The sequence below is a fragment of the Vipera ursinii genome (assembly GCF_947247035.1).
Source record: "Vipera ursinii genome assembly, chromosome: 2".
Classification (NCBI taxonomy): domain Eukaryota; kingdom Metazoa; phylum Chordata; class Lepidosauria; order Squamata; family Viperidae; genus Vipera; species Vipera ursinii.
Genome location: NC_139513.1, coordinates 12,125,466 through 12,143,740, shown reverse-complemented (window position 1 = coordinate 12,143,740; position 18,275 = coordinate 12,125,466). Strand labels below are relative to the sequence as shown.

Here is an 18,275-nt window from a genome sequence, read left to right as displayed (position 1 = left end):
CTCCCCGCGTAGAACTAAAGGTGTAGGCGCAACGTTTCGACGAAATCCCATCCGTCATCATCAGGCTTGTGGTTTCTGCTTCCTTCTTCTGGAGAAGTATGTGGCTGTTTGTTTTTCTTTTTTAAACTGCCAGAGGGGGTGTGTTCTGTGAGTGGAAGTGTGCTGATTGGGTGGGGATTATGTGTGTTCTGATTGGGTGGGAGTGTGTTTTGAATGGTGGGGGTGTTCTGATTGGGTGGTGGTGTGTTTTGAGTGGATGGGCTGGTCTCAGCTGCCAGCCTTAGACCTGAGCTGGTGAGTTGTGCTGTTTTTGTTTGCCTTCGTGTTTGTGGTGGTGCCATGTTTTTATAGTGGGTGTCAGTTTGCTTATTATGTGGTTTGGAGGGGTTTAAAGTGGCTGATGTTGCAACATCAGCCACTTTAAACCCCTCCAAACCACATAATAAGCAAACTGACACCCACTATAAAAACATGGCACCACCACAAACACGAAGGCAAACAAAAACAGCACAACTCACCAGCTCAGGTCTAAGGCTGGCAGCTGAGACCAGCCCATCCACTCAAAACACACCACCACCCAATCAGAACACCCCCACCATTCAAAACACACTCCCACCCAATCAGAACACACATAATCCCCACCCAATCAGCACACTTCCACTCACAGAACACACCCCCTCTGGCAGTTTAAAAAAGAAAAACAAACAGCCACATACTTCTCCCAGAAGAAGGAAGCAGAAACCACAAGCCTGATGATGACGGATGGGATTTCGTCGAAACGTTGCGCCTACACCTTTAGTTCTACGCGGGGAGAAACCCGAAAAACCAAGGATCCACATACAGGCACCCGCGAAAACCTCAGAGAACAAATATCTTACCTCTACGGGGAGGAAATCTACCAGCTAACCAAGACCTACGAAAAACTCGAAGTACGAAGAGCTTCCATTCTGTGTGACCTCACATTCCTACGCAACTGCCGAGATCAAAATTTAATCCCCACATCCTTCCTATTGAAATTCCACTCCAACTCTGCAGCCATCAAACGCATCCTGATGAGAACTGAACTGGCCCTAATCAGAAACGAACTCCACACAAAAAGATTCCTCCTGGACCGAATCAACAGAGACCTCCTCACACTTCACCTCAAACTCAGCAACAAGATCCACCCCACACTTTGGGACAAATTCAAACAAATTGCTGTCTGGAGAGCTGAAACAGAGACTGCCTACAAAACAGACACACACACCAATAAACTCCAAAGACTAAAGGAACGCCAGAAACAAACCCCTCCTCTCCCACAGCAACACATGAAACAAACTGTGCACAACATCTCAGATAGGATTCTCACCAAAGCCGAAACCAACGTCCTGTCTAAAGGATTTAATTTTGCAGTCGCTCCCAAACACATTCCCACGGAAACCATTATATGCGGAGTCGAATCCAGCCTGACCAAAATCAACCCTGATGACGCCAACAAAATCAGACTCGAAGTTACCAACATCCTCTGCACCAGCAAACCACCCAAAAGCAACTTACCCAAAGAGGAACAGACAGCACTACTTAACCTAAAAAAAGACACCAGCATAATCATTCTGCCAGCAGACAAAGGCAACGCCACGGTGGTAATGAACTCATCTGACTACCATACCAAATTATCCAACCTACTCCGAGACTCCACATACAAACTCATCAAGACAGACCCCACCACCTACCTGGAAAAAACCACAAAATCCAAAATAAAAGCCACCCCCATCAGTGAAGAGATCCAGAAAACAATCATTCCCAGAGAAAAATCATCCAGATGTCCCAAGCTCTATGGTCTGCCCAAGATACACAAAGAAGGAACCCCTCTCAGACCCATAGTCAGCTCCATAGGCTCACCTCTACAAAATCTAGCCAAATTTCTTGCCAAACAACTACAGCCTTACGCAAATTCCATCACCTCACACGTACAAGATTCATTCCAATTCATAGAGATCATAAGTAAACTAAAGTTACAGCCCTGTGACCTACTTGTTAGCTTCGATGTCGTATCCCTCTTCACCCAAGTGCCAATCAAAGAAGCCTTGACAGCTATCCTAAATAAATACAACCCCCCAAAACACATCCTAGATCTGACCAACCACTGCCTATCTAACACATACTTCATCTACAATGGACAAAGATACAAACAAATGGAAGGAGCACCCATGGGATCACCCCTTTCACCTGTCATCGCAAACCTCTACATGGAACACTTTGAAACCCTCGCTCTAGAAAAATCCAACCACAAACCCAAACTCTGGCTCAGATACGTAGATGACACCTTCGTAATCTGGCCACATGGCAAAGAAAAACTGGATGACTTCCTCACACACCTCAATAGCCTACACCCCAAAATACAATTCACCATGGAAACAGAAGCTAACAACCAACTTCCCTTCCTTGATGTTTTAGTCTACAAGAAATCCGACGGCTCCCTAGGACACACTATCTACCATAAAAAAACGCACACAAACCGCTATCTGAATGCACTCTCACACCACCACCCAGCACAGATCAACTCCGTAGCCAAGACACTCATCTCCAGAACAAAACAACTAGCTGACAAACAACACCTAAAAACCGAACTACACAACCTCACTAATGTACTAACAGCCAATGGATTCCAAAGAAACATGATTACCAACTTAATCCGAAGAGAGACACCCACAAAAACCCAAGACAGAGAACAAGAAAAAGGCAAAGCCCTCCTCCCATACTTAAAAGGGACCACAGACAGAATCAGCAAAGTCCTCCAAAAACACAACATCAAAACAGCATTCTACACAGACAGAAAAGTATCCACCATCCTAAGAAACCCCAAGGACATAATTGGGTTAGAAAACCAAGGAGTATATGAAATCCCATGCACCACCTGCCCCACCACATACATCGGACAGACCAACAGAAGAATAAGTGCACGCATTGAAGAGCACAAAAACTCACTCAGAAAGGGAGAACAAACTTCATCCCTGGTCCAACACTTTGAAGCCACGGGACATGAAATTGATTTTAAAAAAACCAAAACTATCGCCAAAATTGAACATTTTAACAACAGAATAATCAGAGAAGCCATTGAGATAGAAAAACGCCCCCACAGCATGAACAAACGAGATGATACCTCTCGCCTACCATCTATTTGGAAACCTGCCTTGATTGACAGACGAGTCCCAACCACCAAGAATGATACCAGACCCAAACTCACGATAACATCACATGACATCACCACCACACAACTATTCAAAAAGCAAATCCGAACCCACAATGATAAAGAGGCACAACCACAAAACAGAAACCTAACTACAGCTGCAACATCAGCCACTTTAAACCCCTCCAAACCACATAATAAGCAAACTGACACCCACTATAAAAACATGGCACCACCACAAACACGAAGGCAAACAAAAACAGCACAACTCACCAGCTCAGGTCTAAGGCTGGCAGCTGAGACCAGCCCATCCACTCAAAACACACCACCACCCAATCAGAACACCCCCACCATTCAAAACACACTCCCACCCAATCAGAACACACATAATCCCCACCCAATCAGCACACTTCCACTCACAGAACACACCCCCTCTGGCAGTTTAAAAAAGAAAAACAAACAGCCACATACTTCTCCCAGAAGAAGGAAGCAGAAACCACAAGCCTGATGATGACGGATGGGATTTCGTCGAAACGTTGCGCCTACACCTTTAGTTCTACGCGGGGAGAAACCCGAAAAACCAAGGATCCACATACAGGCACCCGCGAAAACCTCAGAGAACAAATATCTTACCTCTACGGGGAGGAAATCTACCAGCTAACCAAGACCTACGAAAAACTCGAAGTACGAAGAGCTTCCATTCTGTGTGACCTCACATTCCTACGCAACTGCCGAGATCAAAATTTAATCCCCACATCCTTCCTATTGAAATTCCACTCCAACTCTGCAGCCATCAAACGCATCCTGATGAGAACTGAACTGGCCCTAATCAGAAACGAACTCCACACAAAAAGATTCCTCCTGGACCGAATCAACAGAGACCTCCTCACACTTCACCTCAAACTCAGCAACAAGATCCACCCCACACTTTGGGACAAATTCAAACAAATTGCTGTCTGGAGAGCTGAAACAGAGACTGCCTACAAAACAGACACACACACCAATAAACTCCAAAGACTAAAGGAACGCCAGAAACAAACCCCTCCTCTCCCACAGCAACACATGAAACAAACTGTGCACAACATCTCAGATAGGATTCTCACCAAAGCCGAAACCAACGTCCTGTCTAAAGGATTTAATTTTGCAGTCGCTCCCAAACACATTCCCACGGAAACCATTATATGCGGAGTCGAATCCAGCCTGACCAAAATCAACCCTGATGACGCCAACAAAATCAGACTCGAAGTTACCAACATCCTCTGCACCAGCAAACCACCCAAAAGCAACTTACCCAAAGAGGAACAGACAGCACTACTTAACCTAAAAAAAGACACCAGCATAATCATTCTGCCAGCAGACAAAGGCAACGCCACGGTGGTAATGAACTCATCTGACTACCATACCAAATTATCCAACCTACTCCGAGACTCCACATACAAACTCATCAAGACAGACCCCACCACCTACCTGGAAAAAACCACAAAATCCAAAATAAAAGCCACCCCCATCAGTGAAGAGATCCAGAAAACAATCATTCCCAGAGAAAAATCATCCAGATGTCCCAAGCTCTATGGTCTGCCCAAGATACACAAAGAAGGAACCCCTCTCAGACCCATAGTCAGCTCCATAGGCTCACCTCTACAAAATCTAGCCAAATTTCTTGCCAAACAACTACAGCCTTACGCAAATTCCATCACCTCACACGTACAAGATTCATTCCAATTCATAGAGATCATAAGTAAACTAAAGTTACAGCCCTGTGACCTACTTGTTAGCTTCGATGTCGTATCCCTCTTCACCCAAGTGCCAATCAAAGAAGCCTTGACAGCTATCCTAAATAAATACAACCCCCCAAAACACATCCTAGATCTGACCAACCACTGCCTATCTAACACATACTTCATCTACAATGGACAAAGATACAAACAAATGGAAGGAGCACCCATGGGATCACCCCTTTCACCTGTCATCGCAAACCTCTACATGGAACACTTTGAAACCCTCGCTCTAGAAAAATCCAACCACAAACCCAAACTCTGGCTCAGATACGTAGATGACACCTTCGTAATCTGGCCACATGGCAAAGAAAAACTGGATGACTTCCTCACACACCTCAATAGCCTACACCCCAAAATACAATTCACCATGGAAACAGAAGCTAACAACCAACTTCCCTTCCTTGATGTTTTAGTCTACAAGAAATCCGACGGCTCCCTAGGACACACTATCTACCATAAAAAAACGCACACAAACCGCTATCTGAATGCACTCTCACACCACCACCCAGCACAGATCAACTCCGTAGCCAAGACACTCATCTCCAGAACAAAACAACTAGCTGACAAACAACACCTAAAAACCGAACTACACAACCTCACTAATGTACTAACAGCCAATGGATTCCAAAGAAACATGATTACCAACTTAATCCGAAGAGAGACACCCACAAAAACCCAAGACAGAGAACAAGAAAAAGGCAAAGCCCTCCTCCCATACTTAAAAGGGACCACAGACAGAATCAGCAAAGTCCTCCAAAAACACAACATCAAAACAGCATTCTACACAGACAGAAAAGTATCCACCATCCTAAGAAACCCCAAGGACATAATTGGGTTAGAAAACCAAGGAGTATATGAAATCCCATGCACCACCTGCCCCACCACATACATCGGACAGACCAACAGAAGAATAAGTGCACGCATTGAAGAGCACAAAAACTCACTCAGAAAGGGAGAACAAACTTCATCCCTGGTCCAACACTTTGAAGCCACGGGACATGAAATTGATTTTAAAAAAACCAAAACTATCGCCAAAATTGAACATTTTAACAACAGAATAATCAGAGAAGCCATTGAGATAGAAAAACGCCCCCACAGCATGAACAAACGAGATGATACCTCTCGCCTACCATCTATTTGGAAACCTGCCTTGATTGACAGACGAGTCCCAACCACCAAGAATGATACCAGACCCAAACTCATGATAACATCACATGACATCACCACCACACAACTATTCAAAAAGCAAATCCGAACCCACAATGATAAAGAGGCACAACCACAAAACAGAAACCTAACTACAGCTGCAACATCAGCCACTTTAAACCCCTCCAAACCACATAATAAGCAAACTGACACCCACTATAAAAACATGGCACCACCACAAACACGAAGGCAAACAAAAACAGCACAACTCACCAGCTCAGGTCTAAGGCTGGCAGCTGAGACCAGCCCATCCACTCAAAACACACCACCACCCAATCAGAACACCCCCACCATTCAAAACACACTCCCACCCAATCAGAACACACATAATCCCCACCCAATCAGCACACTTCCACTCACAGAACACACCCCCTCTGGCAGTTTAAAAAAGAAAAACAAACAGCCACATACTTCTCCCAGAAGAAGGAAGCAGAAACCACAAGCCTGATGATGACGGATGGGATTTCGTCGAAACGTTGCGCCTACACCTTTAGTTCTACGCGGGGAGAAACCCGAAAAACCAAGGATCCATATATATATATATATATATATATATATATATGTATATGTATGTATATGTATATGTATATGTATATGTATATGTATATGTATATGTATATATATGTATGTATGTATGTATGTATATATATATATTCCCGTAGGACTCAGGGCGGTTTACAGGGAGAATTAAAATACATAACGTACAAAATTAAAATCAGTTAAAAACTATGATTAAATTACAGTCCCTAAAGTTAAGCTAAAACCAAATTAAATTAAATTAAATTAAAACCCCTCAGTCTGGGCCAAACAGCTCGAAGAACCAGGTTTTCAAATCCCGGCGAAATGAGCGAAGGAAGGTCGGGTGGGGGGGGAGCAGTCCTGAGTTCCGTGGGAAGTTGGTTCCATAGGGCCGGCGCGCCCACAGAGAACGCCCTTCCCCTGGGAATAACCCGCCGGCATTCCTTAACCGGCGGTACCCCGAGAAGGCCCTCCCTGTGGGAACGCACAGGACGATGGGAAGTTGATGCCGGCAGCAGGTGTTCCCCTTTAGAGCAGGGGGTCTTCAAACTTGGAACCCTTTGATGACTTGTGGACTTCCACTCCCAGAATTCACCTCAACTGAATCAGACCGCTCCCCTGTATCAGGGGTGTCCTCCCCCCCCAAAACCTTGGCCACTTGGCCACAAGCTGGCTGAGGAATTCTGGGAGTTGAAGTCCACAAGTCATCAAAGGGCCGGGTTTGAAGACCCCCCTGCTTTAGGAAGTTCCAGTGATTGCTGAGGGTCAGCGGGATTACAGGTAGACCTCGCTTACTGACCTTTCGCTTAGTTCAGCCGTTGGAAGTTGCAACGGCACTGAAAGAAGTGACTTGTGACCTGCCCTTAACTACCCTTGTAGCGTCCCCCCCCCCCCCCCGTGGTTGCGGGATCAAAATTCAGGACGCTTGACAGCTGACCTGTAGTTCTGACGGTTGCGGCGTCCCTGGGTCACGTGATCCCCTTTTCCGAACTTCTGACCGGCCAAGTCAATGGGGAAGCCAGATTCGCTTAACAACCGTGTGACTAATAACGGCAGTGATTCGCTTAACAACTCCTGACAAAGGTTGTAAAATGGGGCAAGGCTCGTTTAACTTGACAGATGTCTCACTTATCGAGCTAAATTTTGGGCTCAATTGTGGTCGTAAGTAGAGGACTACCTGTAATTGAAGAAAGGGCTGTAGAATATTGTATGTGTGCCTTTTTATGTTTTGGAGTAAGTATAATAGCAGGCAATGCAGGCTTCAAAAAAGCATAAGATGAAGGGATATCCTTAAAGTTCTCTGATCATTGTAAGAGCATTTTTTTTCCTGGCAGCAGCCCAGGCAGAGGCCTTTCAGAAGTTGACAAATGAGGTCACAAACCAGATGTTTTTGCTTTAAAGATACATTATATCAGGGGTCTTCAAACTTGGCTGGCTGAGGAATTCTGGGAGTTGAAGTCCACAAGTCATAAAAAGGCCAAGTCTGAAGACCTCTGCATTATATCAAGAGCCGACATTTTTTTTTGTTTTAAATGCTTTTATTTCCCCATTCCAGATTAATTGAGATGGGTTACAGCTAGTATAAAGTCATTCTAAGACAATAAAAGCAATATTTTTGTAGACAGCACTTTAAAGACGCTCCTAATCCAGATCAGTGCTTCAAGTAAAACAGACCATTTGGGAACAGAATATTAACTCTTTTCAAACCCATTCGGGAGAGAAAAATATTTCAAGACTTTGGGGAGGAATCATATGTATTTTCTTTGTTCCATAGATGCAATCCCTGATCTGTCCTGAATTGACATTTTAGTTAAATTTTTTAAATCCTGAATTAGAAGACATTTTTTTCTCTCTACCCGATGAAAAGCTTTCACTCAATCCTATTACCATATTTTCCTATACTAGAATGTCCGGCTGTCTAGATATGAACTAACTTAATTTTCTGAATAATTTTGCATTATACGGGTAAGCGTTGTTCCTGTCACTGTGTTAAAATTAAACTAATAGCAGAACCAGGAATCTTTTTCTTTAAAAAAAATGGCGTGCCTGTTCTTTTCCGAGGTAACTATATTTGCTGCTTTTTAATCCTGGCTCTATGCAGTCCAGTTCCGATGAAGTGTCCAGGAGTTTTCAGATTGTGCCATTTTGATTTGCCTTTAAAAAAAAGATATTGCCCTACAGTGAATTTTATAAGGTTTTTAAAACTAATATCCTGCAGTGAATTTTAATTGTGTCACACAGTTTTAGCTGATTTTAACACATAATCCTACTGGCTCTAGGCAATTTACAAACCTGTTAATAAAAATCTGTCATTAAAAGCCAGCAGCAGAAGGCCCGGTTGAAAAGGTAATCTTTTTAGCTCCCTTCTAAACTGTAAGCAAGAAGGCACCCAGGCTTTATTTCATGGAAAGGAAGATATACCACAGAAAGGGCAAAATGCAGCAGTTAATTTGGATCTCATTTTGACTGATATTTTTAAAAGAAAGCCTTCATCCTTTTAACAGCATCTTTTTATACGAGTAAAACTTACTGATTCTCTCTGTTGTTTTGGAGCACAGATTTGATAATTTTTGCGTGGTGTGGAAAGAAATCCAGAATCAAAAGAAGGGAGAAATCTATTCTGTCTAATGTCAAAATCCATGGTTTATAAATCTAACATTGTTTATTATAGCAAATAAGAATGCATGTCTAAAAAGCTTGATCCACCATCTTACACAAGCATTTCTGAAAGATCAGTCTGTACCGCTGTGGGATATCCAAAAGGCCACTGGACTTTGTTGATTTTTTTTCTTTGAAAATGTTCCATTTTTTTTCACCGAACAAGCTTCTTTTAATTCATCACTCTGGGATATTTTCAGAGCTTAATTGCCACTCCAGTGAACACAAGACTTTGCAACCCATGAATCTTGTTTGCATAAAGAAGACCTGAAAGTGAACGATCTAAAACATAAATAGCAATGTAAGATAACACCTTGTGCCAGAGATAAATAGAATTCCACGTGTATGAAATTTCAGATTACCGAACAGAGCCACTCGGAGCTTTTTCATTTCCAAATCTGGTTAAAGATTTTCCTGCACATTACGAAACAAAATAGGGTACACTTGTATTGCATTCTATTTCGAATGACAGCTTTTCCATAACGTGGTCTAATCAGGAAAATTGTTCTGAATTTAAATTTAAATTTTCCATTATATCCTTCCAGGTATATTGAACAGAATTCCATTCAGCATAACTATGTAGGAGAGATGGTCGTAATGGTATGAATTAAAGGATGGCACCCTAATTATCTTGGTTTTTTTTAAAAAAAAAACCTTGCTCAAAGCAATGTTTTTAATTCTTTAGCAAACAATGGCTCCTGGAGTGGCTTATAAAAATCGGTAGGATCAACAGAAAGGCTTATACTTAATCTTTGATCTTAAAAGTAAGCTTTTTAAGGATTAACATTTAAGAGGGAAGATAGAAAACGGAAAGAGGAACAACAACATAAAAGTTGGCTATTGGTTCTTAGCGTGTATGTGCTTGGGAAAAAAAACAGTTTAGGAAACCAAGCTGAATAGTTCTTGATGAAGTAACTAAGTAACTCTTGATGAAGCAGTTGAACAAGCTGCTGTTTCAGTAGCGATATTAATTAATACAGACCTGCTTTGCTTTGTTTTTCCCTTCCTGCTTTGTAACCTGAGAAATTGACATCGTTATGATTTGGAATAATTTTCTGACCCTCAAGTCGGAATTGTTTTTAACGAAGGAGTCTTTGGAGGTAATCTAACCCATTTTCCCCCTTTTAAAAAAAAATGGTTGGGTACAAGACATGACTTTGGAAAATCCTTAGGGTTTTTTGTTGTTGCAGGCAACATGGCCTATTATTCCCTTCCCACAGAGGGAGAAAAATCAATTCTGCAATAAAGGATCGATAAAGGAAGATGTTGAATGGCTGAAAAGGAGGCCGGCTCCTAAATTTAGCATCACTTGATTTTCTGAACGGATCGATAATTTTTTTTTCTTAAGAGCATGGCTTATGAGGAAAGTGAGGGGGTTTTGTCTGGAGAAAAGAAAGGTTTGATGTGATCGGGTACATAAAGGGAAGCTACAGTATAGGGGAGATGGTTAAGAACGGTTTTCCAACGCAGGTAGTCCTCGGTTTAATCTTGTTCCTAAGTCATGACCGAGCCCAACTTTATGAGCTACTTTACCAGCAGTCCTTAAGGGAACTCCACCGTTGTAAAGAAAACCCCGTGGTCATTAAATGGACCCATTGTTCGCTATGGGGCGATTTTTGACAGAAACTGGAAGTAAAAGTCAGTTTCTAGATCAGGGGTAGGCAACCTTGGCTCTTTTATGACTCGTGGATTTCAACTCCCAGAATTCCTGAGCCAGCCATGCTGAGGGGAAAGGGAGAGGTTTCCATGCTGAGCCATGCTGGCTCAGGAATTCTGGGAGTTGAAGTCCGCGAGTCATAAAAGAGCCAAGGTTGCCTACCCCTGGCCTAGGCCACTTTATGACTCGTGGACTTCAACTCCCAGAATTCCTGAGCCAGCCATGCTGAGGGGAAAGGGAGAGGTTTCCAAGCTGAGCCATGCTGGCTCAGGAATTCTGGGAGTTGAAGTCCACGAGTCATAAAAGAGCCAAGGTTGCCTACCCCTGGCCTAGGCCGCTTTATGACTCGTGGACTTCAACTCCCAGAATTCCTGAGCCGGCCATGTTGAGGGGAAAGGGAGAGGTTTCCAAGCTGAGCCATGCTGGCTCAGGAATTCTGGGAGTTGAAGTCCACGAGTCATAAAAGAGCCAAGGTTGCCCACCCCTGGCCTAGGCCGCTTTATGATTCGTGGACTTCAACTCCCAGAATTCCTGAGCCAGCATGGATTAGCTTAGAAGCCTCTCTTTCCCCTCAGCATGGCCGCCTCAGGAATTCTGGGAGTTGAAGTCCACGAGTCATAAAAGAGCCAAGGTTGCCTACCCGTTCTTCTAGCCAAAACGTAAATTGTGGTCACGTGACCACAGAACGCCTAGAAACGGCCTCAAATGTGCCCGAAATGCTATCACAGGACTGCGGGGTTAGGAAAGGCGGATGTCGGAACTTCCAATCTGGGTTGAAAGCAAGCTTTTTTTTTTTTGTGGAATTTTGAACGGTTGCTAAGCAACCCATCATAGGTCCAGGGCTACGTATCGAACTGAATTAGCAGAAGTAAGTTGCAGCTATGTCTATGTACGTTGGATTTAAAATAGAAGGACAAACTTTTTGGGTGAGTCTGCGCAACATCTGCAGAGGTTGTGAATGCTCCCATATCTGGAGGTTTTTAAGGTCGGACAGCCACCTCTTGAGGTAAATTGCACTGGCTTTCCCACCCGTTGCAGTGAGTCAGGCTAAGTGGGGACTCCGAACTCTGATTAATGATGTTTTGTTTCACACATTTTGTTTCTCCACCTACCCACCCCAGCAGTCAAACCTAGTAGCCAGTCAGGTAATTTGATCCATGGATGACAGCCGCCGGTTCATGTTTGGTACTGGTCTTCCTTATCTGATCAATCCCCCTTTTGTTTTTTGTGTTTTTTTTGTTTTTCTCTCTCTTTCTCTCTCCTTTCCCTTTGCCAGTTTTGGTGGGTAACTTGGGCTTCTGGAAATTCCAGTTTCTCTCTTTCTCAAAGCTTCCCTTCCTAAAGATCTGTTACACCTGTCTGCCATTTGCAGGTGCATAAAAGCATGGCTTGGACCTCCACATCTCACAATCCCCATTTCTCAGCAGCAATCTGCCACTGATTTCCCCACCAAGCCTGCCCAGCCAGTCTTTCTGCCCCACAACTGCCAAGTGTTACAGGACACCCCTCCCTCCTTGCTCAGCCACACACTGATCTCCCCGTTTGCTGGATGAGTATCAATCATTTTCCTATTGCCCTCCTTGCCTTTGGAATTTCCTCCATCCCATCCCTCATGTAGGAACCCCCCAGTTATTTCTTACCGCAGAGAAGAGCAGCAAGGATGACGGAGGAGTCTGGAGGCTCAGTCCTATGAAAAACAGCTCAAGGAAAGTACATTTAGTCTCGTGAAGGGGAGGTTTCAGGGAGACACGATAACCATCTTCCAAATACAGGTAGTCCTTGATTTACAAGAGTTCATTTAGTGACCGAAGTTACAACAGCACTGACAAAAGGGACCCGTGACAGTTTTTCACACTTAAAACTGTTGCAGCCTCCCCACAGTTGCGTGATTTACATTTGGATACTTGACAGCCGACTCACATTTATGACGGTCGCAGTGACCCTGGGTCATGGCGGTCACCTTTTTTGCGACCTTCTGACCACCAAAGTCCGTTGAGGAAACCGGATTGACTTAATAACCATGTCATTAACTTAACAGTCGCAGCGATTCACTCCACAACTCTGGCAGGAAAGGTAGTAGAATGGGGCGCAATTCACTTAGCCACAGTCTCGCTTACCAACAACAATTTTGAGTTCTACTATGGCCTTAAGTTGAGGACCACCTGTGTCTAATTATAGATGCCTAACACTACAAAATGTGAAAATGCTACAGGAGCACCCCCAATCAGAACAGGGGTGGGGAACGATGGCCCCTTTACGACCTGTGGACTTCAACTCCCAGAATTCCTCAGGCATCATGAGGAAAGATGACCCTTTTATGACCTGTGGACTTCAACTCCCAGAATTCCTGAGGCATCATGAGGAAAGATGACCCTTTTATGACCTGTGGACTTCAACTCCCAGAATTCCTGAGGCATCATGAGGAAAGATGACCCTTTTATGACCTGTGGACTTCAACTCCCAGAATTCCTGAGGCATCATGAGGAAATATGACCCTTTTATGACCTGTGGACTTCAACTCCCAGAATTCCTGAGCCAACACGGCTGGCTCAGGAATTCTGGGTGTTGAAGTCCACAGCTTGTAAAGGGGCCATCGTTGTCCACCCCTGAACTAGAATTTTTACATAGCTCCTATTTCTTGAATTACAATCCAAGCATCTATCTCCTACACTTACACGCACCCCTCTCCGTTCTCCACTTTTAATCCCTTCCCAAACACTCTGCAGACGGGAGGCCCCCTTGTGTCCTGTGCTCGGTGAAGTGGCCATTATTAACTAAACAATTGCAGTGATTCGCTTAACAACTGTGGCAGGAAAGGTCGTAAAATGAGACAAAACTTAGTAGATGTCTTAGCAGCCAACATTTTGGGAATGATGACGATGATGATGGAAGGGACCTTGGAGGTCATCTAGTCCAACCCCCTGCTCAGGCAGGAAACCCTGTACCAACCCTATACCCTATCATTGTGGTTATAAGTGGAGAACTACCTGTATTTTAATGCCTGTCACAGAGAAGATTTATTATTCATAGCACCTGACATGAAGCAATGGGTAGAAACTCATTAAAGAGAGATGCAACCTGGATATAAGGGATTTCCTGAAAATGAGATGCATTAAGCAGCGGAAAGAGCTTTGTGGGTGCTGCATCATTGGAAATTTTCAAGAAAAGGTGGGACCACCATTTTTGTCCAAGATGATACAAAGATTCTTGTCCTGGGCAGGGGGTTGGACTAGAGGACCTCGCAAGATCTTTTTCAACCTTACGATTCTGTGACTTCTCCTTCCTTGGTCTTTGTTTCGTCTGTAGGATTTTTGTCTTCCCCGTTTCTGAGTTACTCGCTTTGGAACCTTTTGCACAGTGTTTCTTTTACCATCCATCTCTTAATATTTTATTTTCATTTCTGTACGTGGTACTTTATTTCACATTCTAGGGTGCGATGGATCATAGAGTTTGTAATATGAGTTAACACACAGTGTCGTCCCGTGGTGGCAAACCTATGGCATGCGTGCCACAGGTGGCACACAGAGCCCCCTCTCTGTGGGCACGCGTGCCGTCGCCCCAGTCCTAGGCCTTCAGCTGGGTTTTAAAAAACCTTTTCGCTTTAGGCCTCTGCCGCCGTGTGCAAAAAAACAAAAAAGGTTCGTTCAATCAATTTCAACTTCTCGCGGGGAAAAAAAAAGATCTCGCAAAGTTGGAATTGATTGATTGAACTTTTTAAGTCACACCCAGTCTGCCATTATTACCGCAGCCACGCCGACCCGATGGGCCACGCCTACCTGGCACCCTATGATACATAAGTGGGTTTTGGGTTGCAGTTTGGGCACTCGGTGTCTAAAAGGTTCTCCATCACTGGTATAATAATAATAATAATAATAATAAATAATAATAATAATAATAATAATAATAATAATAATAATAATAATAATAATAAGAAGAAGAAGAAGAAGAAGAAGAAGAAGAAGAAGAAGAAGAAGAAGAAGAAGAAGTAGTTGGAAGGGACCTTGGCGGTCATCTAGTCCAACCCCCTGCTCAGGCAGGAAACCCTATACCATTTCAGACAAATGGCTGTCCAGTCTCTTCTTAAAAACCTCCAGTGTTGGAGCATTCACCACTTCTGGAGGCAGGTTGTTCCACTGATTAATTAATTTATTAAATAAATAAATAAATAAATAAATAAATTGTTCTAACTGTCAGGAAATTTCTCCTTAGTTCTAGGTTGCTTCTCTCCTTGACTAGTTTCCATCCGTTGCTTCTTGTCCTGCTTTCAGGTGCTTTGGAGAATAGCTTGACTCCCTCTTCTTTGGGGCAGCCCCTGAGATACTGGAAGACTGCTATCATGTCACCCCTCACCCTTCTCTTCGTTAAACTACACATACCCAATTCCAGCAACCGTTCCCTATATGTTTTAGCCTCTAGCCCCCTAATCATCTTTGTTGCTCTTCTCTGTACCCTTTCTAGAGTCTTGACATCTTTTTTACATCGTGGTGACCAAAACTGGATGCAGTATTCCAGGTGTGGCCTTACCAAGGCATTGTAAAGTGGTATTAGTACTTCACGTGATCTTGATTCTATCCCTCTGTTAATGCAGCCTAGCAGCAAACGGCTGGCTCATATTGAAGTGATTGTCCACTAGGACTCCGAGATCCCTCTCACAGTTACTACTATCGTCTAGTCCATTGTCTGCTTTGTAGCTGGATAACTTCAGTGTAATAATCCCATTGTCACACTACACTTTCTCAGCCTTGGCAGCTTGAAGACCTGCGGACTTCAACTCCCAGAATTCATTGCCCTGCATTTAGCTGCATTGGCCATTGCAATGATATGTTCCTCCAGTGTGTGAACGTTTGCTTTGTATTTATCTCAGATATTTCCTAGGCGATGAAATACTTACAGCTTTATATCACTTAGGTCAAGGTTTCTCATAATACTTCATTTCCTAGTCTTTCACCGGAGTCTGAACAACCCGTTTGTTCTTTTTAAAAAAGAAATTACAGTCTGTCTGGAAGGGGCGGGGGAGGCGCAGGCAAAGCCAGATATTTATTATTTATTTATTTATTAATTTAATTTGTATACAAGTAATCCCAACAGAACTTCCCTCAAAGTCTGTCTGTCTCTGTTTATCAGCCTAATTGACAAAAACGTTGGGTAACAAAGGGATATCGCTGTAACTGGCCTCAGTTTGTATAACTTTGTACTTGGGGGGGTATAAATATTAGGATTATTGGGGGGACGCCGGCACGAGTTAAAATGGGAGACCTCGGGTTGGAAAGACCAGTGCAGTTAAAACGTCTTTGAGTTGCACATTCTGAAAGATTACTCCAGTATCAGTTGTCTCTTCTCTAGGCGGGTTTATGACAATCCCAGTAGTAAAAAAAAAATATTGAACATTAAGCCATCTTTTGTGCATTCGCTTGGCTAAAAGACGGTATTGCTGTTACATCGAGATCTTCCATCCCCTCTAAATGTCTGTGAAGATTTTTTAGTCATCCAGGTCAGGGTTGTCCCAGAGGTGGGTTTTTGTTTTTTTTTCAAGACGCAAGTGGACTCTTCTCTCTTTTTCCTTGAAGACGTTTCGCTTCTCATCCAAGAAGCGTCTTCCGTTCTGAGCTGAAGAACGTCTTCTGAACCAAAGAAGCTTCTCGGCTGAGAAGCGAAACGTCTTCAAGGAAAAAGAGAAAAAAAAAGTCCAGTTGCCTCTTGAGAAAGCACCTTTGGCCTTTCCATCACTCTAGCTCAGGGGTCTTCCAACGTGGCCCTTTTATGACTTGTGGACTTCGACTCCCAGAATTCCTCAGCCAGGCACGCCTGTTGGCTCAGGAATTCTGGGAGTTGAAGTCCACAGGTCATAAAAGGGTCATCTTTCCTCATGCTGCCTCAGGAATTCTGGGAGTTGAAGTCCACAGGTCATAAAAGGGCCATCTTTCCTCATGCTGCCTCAGGAATTATGGGAGTTGAAGTCCACAGGTCATAAAAGGGCCATCTTTCCTCATGCTGCCTCAGGAATTATGGGAGTTGAAGTCCACAGGTCATAAAAGGGCCATCTTTCCTCATGCTGCCTCAGGAATTCTGGGAGTTGAAGTCCACAGGTCATAAAAGTGCCATCTTTCCTCATGCTGCCTCAGGAATTCTGGGAGTTGAAGTCCACAGGTCATAAAAGGGCCATCTTTCCTCATGCTGCCTCAGGAATTCTGGGAGTTGAAGTCCGCAGGTCATAAAAGGGCCATCTTTCCAAATGCTGCCTCAGGAATTCTGGGAGTTGAAATCCACAGGTCATAAAAGGGCCATCTTTCCTCATGCTGCCTCAGGAATTCTGGGAGTTGAAGTCCACAGGTCATAAAAGGGCCACGTTGGAAGACCCCCTGCTCTAGCTGTTGTAACATCTGGTAAATGCTGTGTTGGCCTGCTTACCTGTAATTTGGATGCTCAAGGTAATATATATAGGGGGGGGGATTTCTTCTCTCCACCCGGTAACAGCAGTGCTGTAAAGTTGGCTGATAGCGAGATAGCGACCGGCTCAAAGATGCGTAACGGGACCATGGTTAAATGGGAGAAACTTAAGTAGAGGTTTTAAGTCTCTGCAAGCTATGAAAACCTAGCCACCCCCCCCCCCAAATCTGTTTTAAGGGGGGGGGGGAAACCTGCCCCTACCTGTTGTGTCCCGGAAGTGTTCAGCCCTGCTCTAACCAGATGTCGGCTTGCAGCTCACACTTGCGTTTCACTATCACTGGGTGCCAGTCTGCTATGAACTCTAGGGAGGCGGACTGGAGGAGGTTTAATAAGTAACGAAAAACGTGACTATATCTCTCTGCCATGTGGCTTCAGAGCGAACCGACTGGGAACATAACTTGGCCGCGTACCAACCTACGCTTGAAGTGACGGTTCTGAAACAGCTTCTTTGAATTTGATCGGACGTGGTTGGGGGTGGGGGGAACGAGGGGGACACACCTAAGGGAAGGAAAAGTTAGACTTGGGGATAACAGAACAGAATAACAGAGTTGAAAGGGACCTTGGAGGTCTTCTAGTCCAACCCCCTGCTCAGGCAGGAAACCCTATACCAGGGGTAGGCGACCTCGGCTCTTTTATGACTCATGGACTTCCAACTCCACCAAATGAGCCTTGGTGGAGCAGTGGGCTAATGCCTCCTTAAGTAACACCAGCTGCCTGCAGTTAGTGCAGGTTCGCATCCCGCCAGCCACAAGGTTGACTCAGCCTTCCGAGGTAGGTAAAATCAGGACCCAGATTGTTGGGGGCAATAAACTGACTTTGTAATAATGCCGCTTGGGGCTCC

At 44.1% G+C, this 18,275-nt stretch overlaps 2 protein-coding genes across 2 annotated transcripts in view; both read left to right on the top strand.

The window, feature by feature from the left end:
- LOC310636470 (uncharacterized protein) overlaps positions 1–18,275 on the top strand; it is a 356,270-nt gene that overhangs the window by 299,485 nt on the left and 38,510 nt on the right. The gene's annotated exons all lie outside the window — the stretch shown is intronic.
- Positions 1–18,275, top strand: part of LOC310636506 (uncharacterized protein) — a 32,589-nt gene that overhangs the window by 5,010 nt on the left and 9,304 nt on the right. The gene's annotated exons all lie outside the window — the stretch shown is intronic.